The sequence below is a fragment of the Cydia pomonella genome, chromosome 14 (assembly GCF_033807575.1).
Source record: "Cydia pomonella isolate Wapato2018A chromosome 14, ilCydPomo1, whole genome shotgun sequence".
In the NCBI taxonomy this organism is placed as follows: domain Eukaryota; kingdom Metazoa; phylum Arthropoda; class Insecta; order Lepidoptera; family Tortricidae; genus Cydia; species Cydia pomonella.
Window position 1 is genome coordinate 12,479,847 of NC_084716.1, and position 6,000 is coordinate 12,485,846.

General features: G+C 33.9%; 1 protein-coding gene across 1 annotated transcript in view; it reads right to left on the reverse strand.

Annotated features, from left to right (window-relative positions):
* The window catches only part of LOC133524974 (head-specific guanylate cyclase), a 150,438-nt gene extending 145,192 nt beyond the window's left edge, over window positions 1–5,246 (reverse strand). The window contains exon 1 of the mRNA XM_061861148.1: window positions 5,129–5,246. The gene's annotated coding sequence lies outside the window, so the exon portion shown is untranslated. The remainder of the gene's footprint in view (window positions 1–5,128) is intronic.
* Between the last annotated feature and the right edge of the window lie 754 nt (window positions 5,247–6,000).

The window sequence follows — 6,000 nt, forward strand, 5'->3', positions numbered from 1 at the left end:
TTTACAATTTGGAAAAGCTAAGTACAAAGGTGAACTTATCCCTTTAAGGGATCTATTATATTTAAGCTAAGAGAAAAATATGAGATGAGGGTGACATATGCAACAACATTGACAACAAGGTACCAGCAAAGCAAAGTATACACTGCGATATACATAGATGTAGGGTAAGCGTACCTACTAAATATAGTATAATGAACAAATAGATCATCACATTTTACCATAGACAAGATCTTAAAAAAAAAAAAATCTGTTTATTTCATATCAATAAAACATGCATTTTTCTAACTTAACTACTAATCTTAAATTAAAAAGATAACTAATTTTATTATATATTATTTTTTCAACCAAAACATCCCGTAAGTTATGTGCAGCCTTTACGGAAACCGTCCCAGTGCTTAAAATGCTAATGCTTATTAAATGACACTCTGTTGTCACCTCTATCGCTAATGACGTAAGTTTAAAAATGTCATATGCCCATACAACAACGAGCATTCGGAAGTTTACCTTAGTTGTTCAAAGACAATGACGAAACACGTCGTTCACCTAATATTAAATACGAGTATATTATCCACATATAGCGCGTAAGTACTCCGTAAGGCTTCTTAATTCTGAAATAAGCCATAATGATTTTATAAGAGGATCATTGGGGCGTTCCATTGAATACGACGTTATCACTCCTAGACCTTATATGTTTTAACAATGTTTACAAACATACATTAACGACTTAGTTGGCACGTCTTCTGGCGTGGAATGCTCGCCGATAGAATTCTGATGAGTTTTCTTGACATATAAAACTACTGGCTTATTTTTAAGCCAACAAACATATAGCCAACAAGCCAATAAAACTTAGAATTGCTCAGAATACCTACAAAAACATACCACTACCAAGGTGGTATAATATTGGACCACTCGTGCACTTATTTTAATTGTTAGTTGAGGCTAGTGATTTGGGTCAAACACGACAATAGAAGATAACGACTCTGGTACATATATCCCGTTTTTCTTCTTTGAGTCTAAAAAAATGTATACCTATAAAATGTGTATGACCCATTAATCCATATTTATGAGACGTATAAAATTTCATACCAAATATTCAACTTGTGACGGGAACCGAAGTGGTGTGATGTCAAGTGTCATCGGAATAATTGAAATTGGAGTTGACGTGAGATCGTGATCACTTGGATAACACATATTAAATTTTCAAAATTTTCATTGTGTAATATCAAATTCCATGGTGCTACTATACTTGTTTTGCCCGTATTTCATACCTACTCCTGACTCAATAACTCAATACTAAAGGACAAAATTTCTGACATAAATATTTTTGCTGTGTATTATTTAATATTTACCTATGATTCATAATTATGCTCGCTTAATATGTTTCATGCGTTATCGAGCAGCCAATATGAATTTTCACAAATGCATAGTTATTTGAGGCCCCGCTCGTTATTTACTAACGAGTAAATTCGTTATTTCTTCGCACAAACGGTGGCATAGCTTTAAAAAAAACTTTTTCAATATACGCCGCACCAAAACTTCCCTATGAGGTCACCCGACGCGCTTGCCAAGCGTTAGACCGAGCAATTAGAGTTTTCGTTGTGCCAAAAACGTACATTTTATATAAATGAGGAGTATGTGCAGTTGAAAAAAGCTGCCAATTCAACTTCCAACGGCACTTTTACAAGTTTGATTTCGATTATACTGTTTCGTGCCAAAACACATACCCGTAGCAGTCGCAGTGAATTGATAATAAAATTTGTAAATTTAATCGATATTTCCTATTTCCCGAGGAAGTTTATAACATTACTTGTTATTCAAAGTTATATAACTGACAAGCCCCTATTTAGATACATGCCCCTATGTAACTACAGGTAGCCAAAATAATGACATGAATATAACTTTCAAAACTTTCACGTTTTGAACACATATAAAAACATAATTTTATAATGCGTGTTGCATGCTACTGACAATAAATATGTGTGGTAGGTGTTACAACTATTTTCATAGACTTTTTCTTTGAGTAGTTACACAAATGTCTGTTGTGACATTATGCTGGGACATCAATTATTCTCCGCGACCACCAGTGTAGGTAACCTGCATCGAAACGTTGGAAATAAACGGTAACAAATTAAATTCGCGATACACCCAATAAAATTCTGTTTAATTAAAACGTACATAAAGTTGTTACGTAAACCTAAGCCTACTAATTCTAGATCCGTTTGGTATAGTTGCTAATATTGATATTAGCAATATACAATTAGAATTTAGATTTTATTACTAATTATCACACTGGTTACCTTCGGCATGGTATATATTTTCACGATCTAGAACCCAAATATCCGCTCATTGTGCGGTTTTAAAAGAATTTCCTCCGCGAACGCTGCGGCTGTAGAATGAACTCCTTACCGAAGTGTTGTCATAAATGTTTAAGCTATTTAAGAAAGGTGTGTACAAGTTTTTAAAGGATAGGCAATGCGCACGTGAAGGCTAGTCCAGACGGCAACAATTATTTACCAATCTGATTGAATTGTTTGATTAAATCAGATTTTGAATGAAAATACTGTTAAAGTTTGCAGTATAAGTGATTATGCACGCGAATTTAATGTTTCTACTATATTATTAAATGAGTAATATTTGTATTTGTAACGCTGGCTGGTATCGATACAACGAAGGCCAATAAGAGAAAACCTTAAGACAAAAGGGAATGAAATGATGTGACCGCTTACCCACACAAACGTAGTCGCCATTTTCCTCTTTTAAGAGGGTAGTGGCCCTTAAGAGCTACTGTTTTCATATCCATGTCCGAGTATGTTCAGCGTCACTAAGGTGGGTTACTAGGTATGAATACTAATGGATTATTAGGTATGAATACATAAAATATACTGAAATACACCCATAATGAATGGCTTAATGCTAAATAAGTGACCTATTTACAAATCAGCATTTGCAAATAGGTCACTTATTTGCAAATGCCGATTTGTAAATCAGTTCTTGAACTACGTTTATTTTCCATCTAATTCAAAATAATATAGTTCCAATACGAATTCGTTTTCTCGTGTTTTCTGACAAAAAGTTTGAAACCGCTTATCTATTTTATACTCATCCGCGATTTCAACTAACAACGCGACGTCCGTCAACCTAAATAAATAGCTTTATATACTTCATAAAGTAACAATCTTATATGAATATGAACAAGAAAAGCAAAAAAAACTCTTAAATCTTTTCCTGTTAAAATTATTTCGTACGCATATACATATAAAATATTAAGGGTAGTCTAATTTTTTCTGACAATACGCACTTATTTTCTTTACGATGGATCAACCTGAAAAGTACACACCTCATTTTTCCTTCGACACTTTTTTATGAAAATTTCAGGCCTCGGTGGTTTTATATGGTGGGTGTGGGGTAACTTTTTAGATTACGTAGTTAATATTCATTTTGTTATAAACAAATTCAAAATATTTTTATACTTGTGACCTTATTTTCAAGAACTTCTCTTGCTCTTCTTATTTCGAAAGTCTAATTTTACAAACATCATAAACCCAGATATATGATTTATATAATATATACCTATGATTGATCGTTGATTAATTATTTATAACATCTAAATATTTTTATGACGTATGACGTTCCGACACATTTAAATGTTTTAATTATTAATTTTATAATTCATGATTAGTTTATTTTGATATTGATGCTGCAGCTGAGTGGAGTGTGTTAAATCGGCTACCTTTTAATGTGAACAAGTGTAAGGTGATAACTTTCTCACGCAAACGTTCGCCACTCCTAACTCAATATAGTTTAGCCGATGCCACCTTGGAAAGAGTTAGTGAAATCCGCGACTTGGGCTTAGTTCTTGTTGATAGATTTGACTTTCACACACATGTCATTAATATTAGTAAGCAGGCGAGTAAAACATTAGGGTTTGTTATGCGGATATGTAAACAGTTTCATGTTGGAGTGGCTAAAGTTTTATATAACGCATATGTGCGCAGCAAATTAGAGTATGGTGCCATTGTTTGGGATCCTTATGAGGACAAGTATCTCTAATGTTGGAGAGAATACAGCGCAAATTTGCTCGTTGGTTATATAAAAAAGCCTATGGGTACTATCCGTATCTCTATCCCTCCATCTTTGTCTCGGGGATGGTCGGGCTGGAGACACTTGAACTAAGGAGGAAGTTCTTACTCCTAGTTCACTATCTCTCGATCGTTCACCATCGAGTCGACAGTCCCGAGGTGTTGGAGAAGATGGGATTGATAGTTCCTAAGAGGATACCCCAGGATGTGGACGGGGCAGTAACACCACGCCGCCGGCCATGCCTGTTGCAGCGGCCTTCTGCTCGCACATGCTATGCGAGGCACGCTCCTACCTCACGCGCTCTATCGAGCCTGCATTCAATGCTCGCTCAGTACGCAGATGCCGACATGTTTGCCAATAGTTTAGCGTACCTATGCAATACTGCTAGACACTTTTTGAATTTGAATTATTGTAATTAATTGGCTGAATTTTTTAATTTTGATCTTCCTTGACATTTTGTATATGCTAAATATTGTAATTATTTAATTGACTGACTATGTAAATTTTATTTTTCTTGACATGTTATCTGTTTGTATGTTTTTTATTTTCCTGACATCTATTTTTCTAGTGTGTAAGCGAATTGGTGTAGTACTGTAAGCTTGCACTGTGTTAAATAAATAAAATAAAAAAAAATAAAAAATTTAAACCAATAGCCAATTACTTTAAATTTTCATGTTTTAGAAAATAAAGTAACTTTTATTAAAAAAATATTTCAAAGAAATATAAGCGAGAGGCAATCCTATTAAGAAATAAGACCCTTAAATTTAACAGCGATGGCCTTTGTGTATTATAAAATTTATTCAAATTCCTTTGCTTTGGAGTTCGTCTAATATATTTTTACCTTTATTAAGGTACGCGTTTTATAAAAAGACTATGTCCATTTAGAAACAATCACAACTCAATAAAGTAAAGCAATAAAATCCAAACTAAAACAATCAATTTAACAAAACAGTCCTCAATTTCATGCCCCTTTAAACTTAATAGGGCAATAAAACTTCAAACATAAATCAAACTAATTTAATTAAAAAAATGCTAAAAATGTACAAACCTCAACCTCGCGGAAGCCTCACAAAGTCACTTCACTGAATTTCAAACACAGTTTCACAGTTAGTACACGGTTATAGTGGCACAAGTACACGGTAATAGAGTTATATACACGATCGCGGTCGTAGCGGGCGTAGCGTTCGGCTGGCGGTCTACGCGGTACTGATGCTACGAGTACATGGTTGTGCGCAGCGCGCTGAACCATTAGGTTTTTTTTTTTGTTTTTTCGTAGCTGTCTATGATTTTTGTTGACGGCCAGTTATGTTTTATGAACAGATTTTATAAACAATCGGCGTTTTGAATGCGAACCTTTTTTGCAGAACGATTTAATTGTAAAATTGAGAATCGTTTTTAATTTAACTTGTATTTTTATATTCCATTGATAATACATTTTGTTTGCAGTACAATTTTTTTCATAACGTTTTAATTTATATTATCAAAGATTGATTTCAAAACACATTTCAAATTAATTAAATGCAATGTTCTTGCTTTACTCGATGTTTTTTTTTTTACAATGACTTGTACATTGTAGTACATTCTTTTTCCCGGGAGGTTTATTACCTACAGATGTACATTTTAAGGAAACACTGTACTTCATCACGTTGAGGCCACTTTACTCGGGGTTAAGTATGCCTAACCTTGGCGTAACGTCTCATGAAACAATGTTATAATAATAAAGGTACATTCTTGTAACCTTGTTACGAGGATCCTAAGATTTTTAAGGGTCTTAATTTTTTATCCTAATTTTACTGGTACTTTTAATTTTAGGAGGTAGTAATCTTTTACGCGCCAAAAGTATTTGCCACCCTGGAATACTTTTCGGAATAGAGAGAAATTTCTATAGTTCTCGTTAAGAAATATCTGCTAGTCTAATCG